The sequence below is a fragment of the Bombus affinis genome, chromosome 7 (assembly GCF_024516045.1).
Source record: "Bombus affinis isolate iyBomAffi1 chromosome 7, iyBomAffi1.2, whole genome shotgun sequence".
NCBI classification, from domain to species: Eukaryota; Metazoa; Arthropoda; class Insecta; order Hymenoptera; family Apidae; genus Bombus; species Bombus affinis.
In genome coordinates this window covers 4,847,978-4,866,264 of record NC_066350.1, presented here as the reverse complement: position 1 = coordinate 4,866,264, position 18,287 = coordinate 4,847,978, and the positions used below count along the sequence as shown (strand labels likewise).

Sequence of the window (18,287 nt, the reverse complement as noted above, 5' to 3'; positions counted from 1 at the left end):
TGTGATATGCGCTCTCTCCTCTCCTCCACCCTCCCGCCCTCTCATCCTCTTTCTCTCTCTCTCTCTCTCTCTCTCTCTCTCTCTCTCTCTCTCTGTCTCTCTGTCTCTCTGTCTCTCTGTCTCTCTCTCTCTTTCTCCTCTGTGCTACACGTAATACATGTTATACTAACTAGCACGAATCCTTCTCTCCGTATCTGTCTGTCTCTCGTTGTTTCTCGTTCACGTTGCTCTCGCTCGCTTCCTCTTTTCGTATCAGTAGTGGCCTCTTTCTGTGTCTTCCTGCAACAATTTTTGTCTCCCTTTCTCTGCATCTTCGTCCTTCTCGTTTTATCCGTTGTTCGATCTTCTTCTCTGTCTGTCTTAGCTATCTCGTCTCCTCTGTTTTGCGCCTCACCCTATTCTCTGACCTTCTCCGTGTTCCGGCCACTCGGCTGATTAACCGTGAAACAGGGTGATTAGGAACGCGACGGCACGCGCACATACGTAAACGCGCATACATTGTAACGGATGATAGTGGATGGAAGACGGGGTGCAACGTGACCTCGTGGCGAATGTTCTTCTTTTCGTGCGCGAGTCGATCGGTAAGAGCGCCCGACCAGCTTTGCCAGGCCGTTCTTCTCTTTCTTTTCCTCTTCTTTTTTTCGCTAACAGGACGACAGTTCTATCTATACGGCACGCTACTTCCATCGAGCGATCAAGCTCTTTCCCTTCTTTCGTACGTTTTGAACGCGATACCCGCACTCTCGTGAATATTCGACCAGCAAGTTGTACTTTGTGCATCTTCCAGCGTAACGTCTTTTCAACCGAAAACTCATCGTTCGTTTTAGTGCACCTGTTTTAAAACCTGTTGTCGTGGACACGTTGTCTGTGAGCGAATGTCTGTGAACAGATGTTGGTGCATTTGGGAAAATCGGACAAAGTTCGACGTTCGCCTTGAAAGTTTTTCGAAAAACACCATTCGACCACGAGAATTATACGAGAGAATTTAAATTCGTACGTAAATCGAGGGATTTGCCTTGATCGAAGATCGAGGGAAAAAATTGTTCCCAGTCATGCAAGAATCGAATAAAACTGTTTCCTAGGCGTTTAAAGGCCATCGTGTACGTAACAAAAAGCTAAAAGTGAAGTTCAAGGTAAACGTTAATAAGGTTAACGTACGTATTCGTTCGGTACTCGAGGATAACGATACGCTTTGACACGGAAAATGTCTTCCGCCTTCGAGTACTTCTGCTTCTTACTTGTAAACTTTGTTAGATACACAGGGATAAAAAGTTGCATAAAAAATCATCGAAATCGTTGTCATCAAGAACAGAAGTTTGCTTACTTAGAGAAAATGAGTCTTAATAGTTTCGTAAGATATAACTTCAAAGACCGTAGAAAAATTAATCAAAGGAAACAAAATAAATAGATAAAGAGGAATTAAATAAAAAACAATGGTAATTTCTGATACTTAATAAAAATAGTGGTCGTAAATAAACGTAGAATCAGAATTTGCTTACGAGTGGGTGGAACAAACTAAAATAAGGCAAACGTTGGATAAATTATTTTTCCTTTGGTAGGACGCTTTTCCTAATCAACCCTAATCCGGATTTCTTCCATCTCGTAGTTTCATTTCCATCTTCTTCGGCCACCGTCCGAAATCCCCTCTATCTCGATCGACGAACTTGGTAAACGAGATCCGAAAGCTCAGCACACGTCTTGCGGAATAGCGGAGTTTATGGTCTAGTCAGAGCGAGTAGGATCGATATTTAAGGAAAAAAGAAGCATACGCGTGAATTCCTGAATTTAAGGCCAGCACAAGTGCAGATATATCGTTCTTTTCCTTTTTCTTTCTTCTTTTCTTTTTATTCCCTTTTTATTTTCTTTTTCTTTCCTCTTTTATTTTTACTACAATGCAGTAAAGGTATCCTTTATCCTCAAATTAAATTCTTTAAATATTCACAGCGTCCGTTTCAAAGATCGATTTCAAACATTTTTCTCATATTTTATTCATCGAGACATTCTCGGTTACGTAAAAGCGTCGAGATTAGCCAATTACCGTACTTTTGCCATCTTTCATCGGAAAGTTCAAATATTTGATCCAAAATCCCACCTACCTTTCAACGCAAGTTTGACGCAAGTAGACTAATAAAATCCACAGATTTCGTATACATGAAATTCTTACGTTAAAAGGTTTTAAATTTTCCTTCAAACGTTTACTTAGACTTAGGTCGAAGATACGCGTGAAAGCGACGAGCATTTTGTTGGAGTTGTAATTTTCCAAACAGATTCAGGAAAAGAAACACCAATCGCAGAGATATTTCTATACTATGATAGTATATGGTAATTCAACCGATTAATCGTTCGTTTCGTATTTTACGTAATGTAAAATAGACGTATTATTTAAAGTTATCCCGGTCCGTTCGTCCGTAGCGGCCACTACTTGTAGCGACTTAATTGCTCACTTACTTTGTCGTCTGGATCGTCTTGATCGTCTTGATCGTTTTAACATTTTTCCACCCTTGAATCACCATCGAATCGAATCAGCATCGAATCGAATCAACATCGAATCGAATCAACAGGCCAAACTCGACGGTTACGACTAGACGGTGTTAAAGCTCGATCTAAACGCGAAACCGGCGATACGCGCGTATTTCAAGCGCACCGATTAAATTTCAAACTCGATCGGGCGTGGCGTAAAACATCGATTCGTGATTTGAAAAGCATTTTTTGTTTTCGCCTGTCTGCCTCGTGTACGCTCGTCCGATGGATCGACCGAACATTCGAGCTCGAGGGTCATTCGAACTCGATATCTCGTCAGCACGAGTACATCGCTGTCGATGTGCTAAATGATTTTAAAAAGAAGGAAACGCGCGATGTCTCGCGCAGCTGGTTCGCGTGCACGAGCAATCGACACAAAAGAAGAGGAACGCAAGGCTCGCGCCTCCTGGAATTGCGAAATATCGACGAAAAAATACCCATCTTCGTCCTATGCTGGCTCTCTCTGCCTTGTCTCTAATAGTTGGACGAATAGGATCGACGCTTTCGCGTGTCAGTTGCTTTACCGCTGCAAACCAATCTGACAGTTCTTTTCGTCGCGTATTGCTGTCCATGACATCAGACGTACGTCCACGTGTAGATAAACAGACTAGAATTCCATTTTAAACGGCTTCGTCGGTGAGAATAAAATTCGGCGCAACTTGTAGAAGTAAGCCGAAAGAGAAGGAAAAGTAACCTACGCAGAATATAAATTTTATTAGGAATATAAGCGAAGAAGGCGATTCTCGAAGCGTCGAATCTCAAAGTTTCGTTTTATCTGCTTCGTTTTATTCTCTCTACGTTTGAAAATTCCACGTATTCGTGGAACACGACGAAAGTGGCAGTCGATGTTGATCGAAACTGATACGATTCTTACGATACGATTAAAGATTAGAAGTTAATCAGAAAAAATACAAATTACCAATTACCATCGAAACGCGTTGATCGCCTAAATGTGGCTGAACCATCGTGGAATTCAGTCAACTCGCAAAGGAAACAGCAGGTATCGCAGCGGGTATACAGAATGGTTACTCGCAACAAAGTAAAAGTCGTGAGGAAGGACGATCGATGCCGATGAAGAACTAAATAAAGAAGAGTGATGGAAATACGAAATTCTAGAAACGCGAGTATCGACGAAACGGCGAACGGGCAAAAGAAAACTGAAAAGTTGCAATTCACAGGAGAATGTATCCACTGTGGTGTGACGGATGTCGAGCTACACGGTGCAAAGCAGCGCCAACGATATTATCCGCGTACACCCTTTGTTAAGCCAGCTGCGTCCATTTCGTACACGTATGTATAACTTTGCACCCACATACGAGTACAGCTAGCTAGTACAAGGTTGCACGCCTAAAACGTGCTGCACGTCGTAAGCTCTCTCGGTCTATTACACTGCGTTTTAACTATACACCGCTTTCCATCCCACGCGTACCTATGCAGAGGCAACCTGGCCATTGCGGTTGAGTATCCTGCTCGAAGAATCTTTTAGCATCGACCTGCTCGCGATTCGCAATTATCAAAAGTATTCGTATATCATAACGCGGTTAATAATAATCCGCGATCGGTTATTTCGATACGAATAACTGGACTGATGTATCGTTTAAACGGTGCAAGCAGATGCAGAGAACGAACGTCTTAGCTTCTTTCCCAAAAAATGTATCGGCATAACGTAACTTTTTAAGAGAAGATTCGAACAGTTAGATCATCGAATTCAATGTCGTCCGAGCGTTCAAAGATTCGTAATCAGATGGAAGCATAGAGATGCCAAGCGAGCTGTGGCCTAGCGAATGAACGTTCCCTCGCGAAAACACGCTCGTGTCACGCTACGATACGAGAATCCTCGATGACTCAATTTCGATTCGAAAAAAAATAAGAAGTAACGCCGCCGCCACCGGACCACCTGCTCTCCGTAGCTTTTAAAAGCGAACTTGCGGGAATAATGGCTTCCAAACGTAAAGCCGGGACGCGTCCAACTTTGAAATAAAGAGGCAAGAACTTTCAGCTGCCAATATTTTCGCGTAGCTGCGGTACATTTTAATAACCTAAACGCAAGATCCTGGTAATGTCGCACAGACGAGTAAAGCCATCGACATTTTTCAGAGCGTACACGGGTATTTCATTTGCGAACGATAAATTTCCCCGAACCGAACTGCGTCTATCTTTTTTGAGTTTTACTTTTTATCTTCGTTCGTTCTTTCCATCTTTCTCTCTTTCTTTCTTTGCGAATACTAATCATTGTAACTGCTTGCAGAGCTCGCACGCGCAAGGAAATTCATATAAATTTGCTATTTACGCGTGTATTGTTTCCACATCGACCGTATTTGCCGCATAAAAATCGTAGACACGCTTTAATGATGAAACGCACGGTATTGTCCGTTTTATTTTTCATTACATTCCGATAGTTGGATGACAAAAGCAAGTGCAAATCTCACATAGGCTAAAGTGAAATGCGTATATCGTAGAAACAACGACTGCGAATAACTACAGTCATAAAATGACATTTCTGTTCATTCTTTAGAAAGGAGTGGAGAGAGAGAGAAAGAAAGAGAAAGTTGAGGGAAAGGAAGACATAGTTTATCCTACTCTAGTCGATAGAAACTTTCATCACGCCATCTCTAAAGATAGGATTGTCACGTAAATTCAATATCAGACAAAACTATAACGCTCTACTACTACTACTACTACTACTACTACTACTACTACTACTACTACTACACGCACACAAGTGCGCAAACTATCGAGTAGATCGGAAGCGTTCAGCGGTTAGTGGTTATAAGGTGGAAGATTGAAAAAACGTTGGAAAGAAGTTATCATCGTGAGGAAAGCTATTTACACGAGCATGAACTGCTCGTTAAACATTGATGCAGTGCATGTATCGTAGCCGTGTTGCATTTCCTATACATACAGTGTACGCGTGACACATATACACCAGCATTAGTCCATTCGTTTACGAAAGTAGAATCAGGAAACATCGGATATCGTTGTCGAGCATGGAGAGATCGAGCGTTTACTGAACGCCAGATACACGACCTCGATCACCTGCCGGTCGAGAAACGATCTACCGACCACTGTAAATCCGCGTTTTCCAGACTATAAGTTGAATACTCATTAATTAATAAACTTGGTCTAGTGACACAGTAATTCGTATGCCGTTTCTCATCCCATCGAAACGAATTTTACCAATTAGAAAATCAAACTAGAAATAATAAGCGTGTAGGGAAGGCCGGCTATCTCGAGTCTACCTTACTATCGATCGTGCATCGCTATGTTTGATATTTAAATGAAATTGAAATTTCAACTGTTGCGCTCGGCGTATAAGCATTTCCTTTGTAAAGCCTAATTCCTTTTTCCAGCATCCTTAGAAGCGAGATTATTTGCAAGTTACGTTTACCTTGACAAAGAATGTGGGCATAGTTTTTTTCAAATATCGAACCTACTCAATCACGAACCAACATCACGATCCACTAATCTTTTTCTTCCTAAACAACAAGTAGTTAATTCGTTGGACATCCGTTCGTGAGTAATCGGAATATCACGGCTGCGCGAGAACTATTTCTTCGTTAAAGACACAACCGATGTTTCTATTGAGAAAATTGTCATTTTGGTTGCGTGCAAGGTCTTCCAAGCACGTTGGAAGAATCTTTAACTTCGGAAAAGTAAAATAACAGAGCACTTGGACGAACAAGTAAATCAAAGTCCGTGCAAGTTGCACGTTCGACGTGTCTACTACACCGTGCCCCGTGTCACTCCATAGTCACGAAGAAAATCGATCGAGATTTATCGCGCTCCACTTTGTTTCCCGGCTGTCACAAGAGAAGAACGTGAATAGCCAGCTTCCACGAAACTGCCGGGGGCTTCGCTTTCGTCAACTTTCGTCGACTTGACGGTATACATTGAACATTGTTCATCCTGTTTCATAGCCCCATCGAGTATTAATCCATTAACACTCCCCGCCTACATTAACTTCGGTTGCCAAGTATAATTGGCGCTATATATCGTAGTCCGTTTCATCCGTTCGCTGCACCAGGCAAGCAGAAATTTACTGCACCAATTAACGACTAAATTACCACGCTGATAATCTTACATCGTTCCACGAGCAAACGAGAGAAGATCACCGCAGTTCGTTTAACAAAGTACGAATAATAAATATCGATGGATCATACGGACGCGTACGTCTCGATTCGTTCGATAAATTAAAAATAACTCCTTGCGAAGAGTATTCAAAGAAATTGTGTCTTCTTTCTTCTTTTTTCTTTTTTGCAATTTCACCTATACTTTAATATACATAGTGAAATATTTATCAGCTTGGCAAACCGAGTCACGAGACAATCTAATAAAAATTTCATCACCCCCTTCTACTTGCTTTCGATTATTTCTCAAATCTTTATTTTTATTAGAGAAAGTTTGAAATAATTGACTTTAAGAAAGTAGTAGTACGTTCTAAAGCCTATAACAGGAAGACTATTAACCTTGATCGAAAGCGAATATACCTACAGAGTATGAGAAAAGGGAGGTTAAAAGAACGAACAGGCATATACGTAACATCGACCAGACAAGGATTCCACAAATTAGATTGAAATTTGTTCAAATCAACATTCCTGCTGTTAAGGTCAATATCATATTCAAATCGGTACCGCTCGGCGATTTCTTGAACTCGGTTTCGCAGATTAAATCAGATCATAAACGTAAAAGCTTTCCGAGGGTACGTGGTTCCCATATAATCTCAGGGACTAAAAGAATTCTTGATACCTACTATCGAACGTAGTTACTGTACCCACCACTTTGTAACATTTTTCTTTCATTTATTTATTCGTAACCATTACAGACTCGACGCTATAGCTACAACAAACAAAGAGTGTACAAGAGAAACACTCGACAACGTGTCTCTTCTTTTTCTTTCTTTACGTCTCATGTTTCACGAGTCTTTCGTTAGATCACGTGGCTTAATCCCATTACGATTCTCCAATTTTTATTTCTCAATCTCGTTTATCTTTCAACAAGCGAAAACATTGTTAATCTTCCTAGGAGTAGCTTCGAGACAATGTGAAAGCGAAAAATCACGTATATTCCTTTATTCGCTAGATTTATGATACATTTCAACAATGGACAAATACTATCGAGCGTATTTGAATACTCTGTTCGTGTAACTTAGCGTAGTGACGTATCACGCACGTTATACACTCCCCAAGATGTGTACTTTGTAAAATGAGAAAAACATTTCTTCGTCATATTCGTTCGCGTAGGTTCAACGCGTAATTTTCTTTTACCTTTTCACCGTGAGATTAATCTTGCACGCGTAGGTGGTGAGCGTAAAATGCCAGAGCCGAAATCAGAACGCAGCCCACGTTCTTTTCCACTTGTAACGCAACTTTCGACATTCCCAGCATAGTTTCGTTCCACTGTTTCCTTACACTGCCATGGCAACCATGACGAATACTACGAGTGCAATCACGACCACCTATCGACGAACCAAGTTTTGCATACAAGGCGACGCACCCCCAAGTATTTCTACACGTACACGTCATCAGCCGGTTTTATGACGTACGTTATTTTACGCGAGTCGCGTACAGATGCTTAGGAAGCGAAGAACGTGCTTTGGAATAAAATAAAAACCAGAGGTGTTACTATCCGTGCAATTGGATACACGAGTACTTGGAAAGTACGTTACGTACTTGGGACGTACCAAAGAATGGAAAATATCAGAGTATGTTTTACTCGGCGGGTTCCCTTTCTGTAGGCTGACGATGTTTCATGCGATTTCAACAATGCTGGTACGAACTATGGTTTAGTTGGAAAATACTCGGCCAAAGGTAATCGTTACTAATACCGATAAAAACTGCTTAGCATAGAAATTACTAATATTCGTTGTATATTTTATCGTGCTTCGCTGAAACTTTCCTAACTTTACTAACTTCGTTAGATATTAAAATTGGCAAGCAATTAATTATTATTTTCATTTAGACACGTTGATTCGTATAAATAAATTGAAACTCAAAATAAAAGGACTTAACATCTTAACGATTAATGGAATTTATCATTCTTGTTATCTCGATATATCTCGTACATTACTCGTTTCTGATCCAATCTACTATTTTTTCTTCTACTAATTATCCAATCTACTTGAACCATTTTATATATTATATTCCGAGATGATATCGAATATCTGATTTATTTGGATATGAATGTTAGCAAACGCGTAATCTCTTCCCTATTAACGTAAACATTCCAGCTTTCGGAATATTTGAAAATAAGTGCTTTATATTGCAGTAGCGTAGTATTGTGGTAAGTTTCAGAATACGAATAGAATACGAATAGAATACATTGTGGCTAACGAATGGAATGGTTTCATGCTTTCGCAGAATTAAAGAAGAAACATGGTATTATTACGATACACGCACCCCCTCTGCTCCTGGTTTCGAGCTCGCACACGCGCTAGCTAATCGAACTTTATATTTTATTATAATCACGTTGATCATGGTGGAATTGCATTTTCAAATTCCTTTATCCGATTATCCGTTTTGTTCCGCGCATATGTAGTATAATATATAAAATATAGCGCGCACTCGTTGCATCTGCAATTGCAATTTCGCGTACAGTATGACAACGTTATATCTACATTGTGGCCAATCTGCAAGTAGCCTGCAGTGGCACGGGAATATGTATCTTCCATACTCGAGACAAGTGCGTTGTTTTCAGGTAGTTGGGTGCAACGAATTAAGCGTAAATTGGTCTATGCCTTATCTTCTATTCGTCATTTATTAAACTATCTGCCTAAATATCGAAAAAAAGGCATAAAATATGCTTCCATAGAAGAAATCAATTTTCATAATATGATACAATCGAAGAGAAAATTTGTATTTAAATATAATTAAAGAGAATTATCTATATGCATGTGCGCGTGTTTCATCGTCATCCTGTGTACGACTTGCTACCATTATGGCGGCACCATAATCCTCTGCTTCGATCCGACCAACCGAAATGTTCATTCAGTCGGAGCAACTTAATCCGAAACTCGCACGAGCGTTAGATTTCACGTAAAATCGGAATAGGCAATTATGGAGTAGCTCTGCCAAGTTACGGACGCACGTGACGTTACAAGGTTACACAGCTGCATCCACAAATCCCCATTGGTGTGCTTACAACGCTGCACGTCATTTTCCCAACATAATTCAAGACTTACGCTTAAAGACTTACTTAAAATTTCCATCAGAATCAGAATTCTAAATCATCTTCTATTTAATATTTAAAGATCAGCGCGTTTCTAGCAAAGAGTAGGTAATTCTATAAAAATGTCAATTTATCACAGCATTTACATACCAGTTAATTAGTCGAAGCATATTGAATTTCATTTAGCAGTAAATGTATGTCATGTTTCGAAGAAGAAGTGTTTGGAAAATAAGGTAATGCCCAACTACCCCTTGTATACAGATACAGCGTATTTTTGTTTTCATGTGTTTCATTCGTCAAAGCGACAGTTGCTTAGAACGCGTATTCACTGTCCGTTAGAAGAGAAGCGTAGAACAAGAAGAATAGCTGATCGACGGATAAATCTTCGGTCTAAACAACGTTTGCTAAGTTAATCAGACTCGACCACGTGCTTAAAGTATTTAGCCTGCACAGAATGGTCGAGAGGCTATGCGTGAGATCAACTGGAACGATTTAAAATAATACATTGGGACGCATAGAAATCACGTACGTACGCGACATCTCTGGATCGATCGACGCCGTGTGACCTGTTCGTCGCATAACTTGAACCAACCGCGCGAAGGAACGTTAATTACCAGGGCAACGTTAATTTAGCCGCAGTGGCGATGCGCGGTCATCGTGACGATAATAATTACGATAACGATAGGAATGGTAATTACGTTATCCGTTCGATGCAATCGCTTCTCTCGTCCGTTTTCGTTCAACTCTGTTCCCGTTTAAAGGCGGCTACCAACTACTAGGCTCTACGCCTACCTTCGCGCCACGCGATGCAGCCAATTTCGACAGATCTCGATCGGCGACTAAAGCATCGCATGATAGAGTTGCTCGTGATCACCATCGAGCTACGTTCGTTGTCCAATTTCGTCTATCGCTTCGTAGCGAGGGACGAGGAAGCGAGACTGGTCACGTTAAACCTACAGGCTACATATGTACAAGGCTACATGTGTATCGAATATACGTTATGTGGATATATTCGACAACCTGCTACGTTCTAGGTTCTCCGGTACATATACCTCTATACGGGAACGGTGCATGCGTGCGAGCAAGTACGTATTAGACGTCGTATTACTCTGTCATCGATACTAAGACTATGTTTCAAGGGTAACGCGCAGCCAACCACACTGGAGGGTTGCTCGCGTGGCTTCGAACGCGTAAAATAGACGTAGAATAAGTAGAAAGCCGATTTATGCAGCAGGTTTTTATCGTTTTTATCATTTTTATCGCGGAAAACGTGATAAACGTGGTATTAGCGCGTACGCGTCCAAGCTTTCGCGTTTCCTCCAAATTAATTATTCGAGTTTCGAAAAGCTACCTGCTAACTAGATGTTTCGGTGCTAATAGAATTAAGAAATTCTCAAGCTCGCATACGTTGCGCGCTCTCTTATTTACAATTTTCATTAAAATTACCGCACAGGTGAATACGTCGTATAAAAATTTACCAATATCAGCGATGTACAAAATCTCACGATTCGACGTTTGAAACGCTATCTTCCGGTCAGCACGTAGCATCTAACGACGCGTTGACGAACGACCGAGCTGAACGTAATATTCAGGACTAGAGCTAGTAGTCAGATAACCACAGGTAAATTAAACGGTCAGCGTGCGATCGTACGCTCGTAATTCCAAATGAAACGGTGAACTGAACCAACTACCAGGTAAAAGATGGCAAGATTCGACGAGATTGATGAGAAATGGCGAGATTTACCTGTGTTAAAGGTGGTACATCGAAAGATTCATTTCGTCGCTGCTCTGTTGGTCCGAGATTTCTATTCCTACAAAATCAACCGATTATCGTTGACGAATAAGTCCTAATTACAAATCTGTAATTAGCTAATCTGCTTCTATAACGTGTAATCGTTAATCGGTAATTTTTTTTAATCATTCGCGTAATTTTACTTTACGATTACTCGCGTAATCCAGATTGCTTAGTGCTGTGACTGCGGGATTCAGTAGCATTAAAATAATCATGGTTATGGGAAATAATCATAAAAAAATTCTAATTGTTTCCTAATTAACGATCAATGGAACGATCGATTCTTTTCTTACTCGTTAACCAACGATTATTAAACGACGAGTAATCACGATTAGTCACCTGATTTTACGTTAATCATCGTACATTAATCGATCATTGATCAGATTACGTTTTGCCAAACTCTGTTACGTATATGCGCTCGTAGACTAACGATTTAAGAATAATAAAATTACGATGTGCGCGTATACTCGAGGAAAGATGATGTCGTTTAATCAAAGACATTAATTTAAAACTGATTTGATTAAAAGAATCACGCAACACTCAATTAAATCGTGCATCCGATGCTATACGATCGTTGTACGTTGTTTTTAACGATCGACCCGACCCGTTCTACTCCGAGTAGCTGGAATACTAACAATTGGTCGCATAGTGAAGAACGTTAAATAATTAAATGCGACACATCGCGATACGCGACACGGAGCTGTCGTTTCGCTAGTTCAAAAGTATTCAGACGATCTACGAACGAAACACGAATCAACTTACAAATGGAGCTTTCCATGCAAAATTCGTTTCTGTTAATATTTGTTGACAATTTCATTGAACGGATACATTTAAAAATCCTCGTCTTTCTCTTGTACTCGTTTCTCCAGTCTTATACATCGTTAATATTTAAAAATCGCATTTCCTATTGCGAGAAAATTTCATATTAATCCAATTCAGAGATACCACATTAACTAGAGCTGGTATTACGAACGACGACTTTTATCTGATAAAAATGTTTCATTTCGAAAAAGTAACCAATTAATTAAACGTATCCCCTGTTCCACTCTCTCGAAGCTGATAAAAAGAAAATTTACCACTAAATTAACATACATTTCACCCTTGTTCTGATAATCTCGCAGACATGTAATTAAGTTTACTGATTCGAGCTTGTTACGAACTTACCTTTACGATCCATTAATAAACCACGAAATCATAAAGAAATCACAAAAATTAAGAGGCACGTGATCGCGGCGGAAACGAACACGCCGAAATACGAATTGTACGTATGCTATTTACTAAGGTTTATTCGCATAGAAATAGCGCATAGAATATGTCGATGAAATCCGAGTCGAGTTCACGCAATACGTGATAATACAAAAAGTATTCGTATCATGCCGTAATGTGCTGCACAAAACCGCGCGTATATTCGCCTATATTGATATAGCTATATTTCCCCTTTAATAACGACGATGCCATTAAGCTTCGTGAAACGGATACATTCTCATCTTTCTCGAGAAATAACGTTCATCACGGCCGAATCAAATTTAGTAGAACGTCAAAAGAGATAATAAAGATCGTGTCGAAGCTAAATGCTATCATGGTAAAACTAAAAACGAAAAGAACGGACGACTTGCACGTAGAAAAATGATGGCGCGAATACGCGAAAGCACGCTGATTCCGTCAGATAAATTACACCCGTGTGGATATAGGTTTTGAACTATAATCGTAAATAACGTTCATGACGTATGAACGCATTTAGTCCATTAATGCCATAAATTTTATCGTTGAAAGGCTCATCGATAGTTGGCCATATTATATATATTATATTATGACGTAGCTTAAAGAATATTAAATATCATAAACGACGAATATCGTAGAAAAAGGGGTAAAATGGTAAGACGTATGATATATGATAATAAACGAGGCGCGATAAAGTCAACGTCGCTTCTTTTATTTCTCTCTTTTCTTTCTTTCTTTTTTTTCTTCATTTGGATTAATTCAACAGCTACCGAATCGATTATTCGTGACACTTTATTACTCGACGCGGTCGATCGTAACGAGCGTTACATTTTGGCGTTACACTCGAAGGAACGAACAAATCGGCGAGAAATGGAACAAACGTAAAATAACACGTATCGTCTGACAACGATAACATTTTACGATACTCGAGAATAAGTTTTCCCTCGCCGATGGGAAATATCTTTGTACGCGTCTATCCAGTTTTCTCGAGCTTATCAGATGGAGCACGCGCTACGAGACTATCCGCCCGCGAATAATGCCGCCGTGAATACACACCTGCGGGACAAACGGCGATTTATATTTATAAACCGTAATACGGAGGCATTTATATTTCAACACTGTGTTCCACAGGTACATGTACTTGGTAAGTCGTATACCGAAACGGACCAAGAAAATATCTTTACCGAATAAAAAAAGGTTGCGATCCAACGTTGCGCGTGTCTTGTAAAACAGCAAATACGTGTCTTGTGGTACAGCAAAATATAGAAAAGGAAAGTCGAACAATTTTAGGGATCAAGGAAAAGGTAACTTTATATAGTGGATCGAAGCGGTAAAATAGGATATTTCAAAAATAACATTTTCCAGAATCTTGCTAAATCCGTGAATTTTTTTAATGTTCCACTCTTTTAATTTTTGGGACTTTTATCGTTTTTTTCAATTTAAAAATACGGAAAACATCGATAACAATCGTAGATTTATTTTATAAACGTTATAGTTTGGTATTTATTTTAACCATAAAAAGATGCAAAAAGTTTGACAGAATTTCCTCGGTACACTCATTTAACATTTATCAGTGAGAATTTTTTGCGCGAGGAGAAAGTCGCGAGCAATTACGAATGATCGCTACGTTTATAAAACAGCTAAAATCAACTTCGTTTTGATCGTTTACCGACGATTAATCTCGACGGAATTGCTACTTCATTTAGCTGGTGTCCGCGGGGAAAGAGAGTTGGCCGCGTTCAAATATTCCTGCCGAGCGAAATACCGTGCTGAAAACCGCGAGTATAATTAATGCGTAGCTACGCAAAAATACAGCCAGGCAGACGAGAATACCCGCAAAGACCAACTTGAAATTTTCATCCACAGAAATTTTTCTCTTCTTTTCTCCTCCTCCTCCTTCCTATTCCCTCTCTCTCTCTCTCTCTCTTTCCACTATGGGCAGAACTGTGAATATTTTTGCTCTTATTTGACCGTCGAGGAAGAATATATGCAAGAAATGTATATACGTGTTAAACTTTATCCGTATTCTTGTCATTCTCATCTTACGTGTGTCAAGTCTGAACTAGGAAGGAAATTATAAAAGTTATCCGGGCATAAAAAAGAAAGTAGCCATCTATTTCGCACGGTTTCTCACGAAATGACAGTTTACTTGGTTGTTCGTTCCTTCCCGTTCCACGCTGTAGTTATTTCACTCCGTTACGAATTAATACAAAACTCGATTAAACTGCTCTCTTGTTGCGCCATTCAATTAATTCGACGACGGCAAAACAATTGTCGGATAATTACTAACAAGATTTGAATGATTTCGCTCGAGTTCAATTCAACGCGTTCCTTGCCTATTCCTCCTCTTCTTTCTGTACTCTCCTCCCCTCATGCTTGTCTTTGACCTTGATCGAAGATCAGATTAATTTTGCTGTTCCTTCCCTCTCTTGAGATAGCCTTAATCTCGTTTATACATGTTTTCCTACGTTGGCGATTTCGTTGCGAGTCGTAAGTTTATTTCACAGATTATCCCCATTTTCGGTGGAAAAAAAATATTTCTTGAAACGGCGGAAAGACCGAGTCTGCCGTCGGATGATCGGCAGATAACGAACCAATATGAGTCGCTATCGAGCAACTTGGAAAGAATTACAAGTGAAACATTAGGACGGGAACTAGGCAACGAAACGATGATAAAAGCTGCGAGCCTTATACCTACTAAGCCTTTTAATCGCTTCGTACGATAGCTCGAATAGGAAGAGAATTCTATTTTCATGTTTCAAGAGTCGTGAACTACCGCGTTCGAGAAGAGAACAGAAGAAAAGTGCAAAGATCCAAATGTGAAATACAACATAACAGTCGTGTTTTCACACTGTGCGAAACGATTTCACACTAGAAAAGTGAAAATTCGTATGTTCGAGTGTCGGCGACAAGCGAGGAACGATTCGGAGACTGCGTGTGGAAATTTGGTTGCACGTGGCAAGATTCTCGTCTGCCGCCAAGTACGAACGTGGTAAGATCGAGGAGGGAGAGAGTCGTGCGAAAATTGAAATGACCTTGCTATCGTATTATCGTTAGATATAATTCTTGTTACTTTATTTTATACGCTACCCAACACAATTCCTACAACACAAATGCTTATACGTCTCTAAAAAGGAAACGAGTTACAATGAAATCGGTGAGTTCCGCGTCCCTAGCTCTCGTTAAAGCACTTTAAAGCTCACGATGGAAAATTTGGCTGAAAAAATTAGTTGAAAAAGTTAGTAGAAAAGCTCGAAACTCTTGTGCGATTTGCTTGAGACGACGGTGGATTTACCTGGTACGTTCAGCTGGAAACAAGGAAGCTCGACGAGCCAGCCTGTCTCTCGTCTTTCTCGAACGAGAAACGCAACAGCAGAAGGTAGCTCGCTAAGTGGCGAAATCATCCGTTAATTAAATGTTCCTCGGCTGGGTAGCTTCGCCAGTTTAACGCGTGATCCTGGCTGCCACCGCGCCGCGCCACTATTTTAACTTTATGCGCGATTTTAGCACCATGCTCGAACGCTCCTACGTCGACGCACGACCCATGCCAACCGTCGAGCACAAGCACGAAACCAGGTCGTCTTCCAATTAGCGAAAGCGCAAAATGTCGCACTAGCGGGAAAATTCGCTAAACGAGAGTTCGCGGGCTGAAGGAACGGCGTAAGCACGTTGCGTGCACCTCGTGTGCTCCTCGAGAAAAGTATAGCAGCGTGCATGTAAAATCCCTGTACGTCAGGACTGACTAATCCAGAGTTCGCGTGGCCCCAATAATTTCACAGATATTTCCTCTTTTAATTAGATTTTTGTGCTATTCGGCCGTTCGAATCGTCCATTCGTTTTATAATTCGTTTTCAAACGAAGTTCCATCATTTGGTCTTATGTACATCAAATTCACCTATCTCTAGAATATCAAGCTTGCAAGGATAAGATGTAACAGCGAATTTCTGTCCCATTTAAACGCCGTTTAAACGGCGATTTTTCGATTCCCAACGTTCGAACACGCGTTAACAAATTGCGGTTTTTTATGGGTTTATAGGAAATTTCAGAGTGGAAAATTGCACGGAATATGAAAAAATGTATGAAATAGTACTTTGACGGTTTAACGATACTTTTCACAATAATTGAACTATATTGTGAAAAATACTAATTTGCATAAACTTTTGCAGTCTACGCGTTAATTATATTAAAAATGTTTTGAAAAATACTCTTTTTACGTATTCGATGTTTGATAGTATTCGAATCGCATATCGAATGTTTCTTCGCGGAATATTTTTTCACACAGTTTTAAAACGAATTATTCCCTCAGTTGGAACAACAAGTAGAAGAACGAAAAGGATAAAGTATTATAAAATTAATTAATCTTCTGTATAAAATCGGGGAACAGTGGCGCAAAATATCAAACATATAGAAGTTTATTAAAATACGAGATCAAGCATCGTATGGTTGCAACAGTAGTAGACACAATGAAAATCCATTTTAACGTTTCTTTATCCAAGCATCGATAATCCGTTTTGTCCATTGCGTGGATACGCTCGTTGAAACACCATACGTATATTCCATTCACAGCTGTAAATACACGAACGGTGTAATAACGTTATCTGCCTGCAACAGCCAATCTCGAAGCCTCGCCAATGGGACGAATATTTTCGGTACTCGATGCAGGTGTATTGTTTTCAAGTAGTTTTGCGTAACAGACTGAACGGAACTACCAGACGTCCTACGTTATCCTACTTTGTGCTTCTAATTCGTACAGTCTTTATAGAACTTTTGCGCGACTAGTTCGCGGCTCAACTTATATTATCCGTTGGCGAAATTTTACAAATCGCAAGTTACCAATTATCGGTGTTAAGAACTTTGCACGATCTTGCATGATAATAACGATTCTCCTAACGAAACAAAGATCTACAAATGAATTTTACTATTTTATGAATTTTACAATTTTACAATTTTACCATTGCAACATAATATACTTGTCGATTCGCTGGTAATATTAATTAGTAAATTATTATTCATCCGATACGAAGAAGATATAAAAGGTTTCGTAAACTGGTGAACAGGGAAAATGATGTCTGAAATTGCTCGTTAAACAATTGCTTATTTCGTAGTTGACGAAAGCGCAAGATAAAGCCTCAAATGCTCGATAAACATTCGTTAACATTACCATGCCAGTAATTGCTTCGCTGTTCACGATCCTCTTCCCCGACAACTACGCGTACTACGCGAACGAGGCAGAATCGATGCGGCCACAATTACCGAATTCCTAGGTAAATAATTCAAATGCGATAAGGAACGGAACTAATTGAAAAGTGTAACGGAAAAATTTATGTACAGACTGTGGCGTTCTTTAAAGATATTCATGGCGGTAACGATCAAATCGTGGGCTGAGAGCTTGCTCGTGGAATCGTATCTGTGTTTGTTCCTCGTCTTGCCCAATTCGTGTCATACTATTAAAATCCGTCGAAAGATCGTCAACCTATAAAAACAGACAAGATTCTTTCTTCTTCGACTCGTAAGAATCTATTACGGTTCCGTTGAACGAAATAACGAGGCAGAGTTTTATTTTGGTGAAAGGAGCATTGATTCGGCGAGG

The 18,287-nt window shown here is 39.9% G+C and overlaps 2 protein-coding genes across 4 annotated transcripts in view; one reads left to right on the top strand and one right to left on the bottom strand.

Moving 5' to 3' along the window:
• The window catches only part of LOC126918299 (radial spoke head 10 homolog B-like), a 44,966-nt gene extending 44,061 nt beyond the window's left edge, over positions 1-905 (bottom strand). The window contains exon 1 of the mRNA XM_050726010.1: positions 171-905. The gene's annotated coding sequence lies outside the window, so the exon portion shown is untranslated. The remainder of the gene's footprint in view (positions 1-170) is intronic.
• The window catches only part of LOC126918282 (uncharacterized), a 62,102-nt gene that overhangs the window by 330 nt on the left and 43,485 nt on the right, over positions 1-18,287 (top strand). Inside the window, exon 1 of one of the 3 annotated variants that reach the window (XM_050725984.1) lies at positions 954-3,810. The exons of the other annotated variants lie outside the window; for them this stretch is intronic. The gene's annotated coding sequence lies outside the window, so the exon portion shown is untranslated. Of the gene's footprint in view, positions 1-953; positions 3,811-18,287 lie in introns of those variants that run through there. 3 annotated transcript variants of the gene reach the window in all.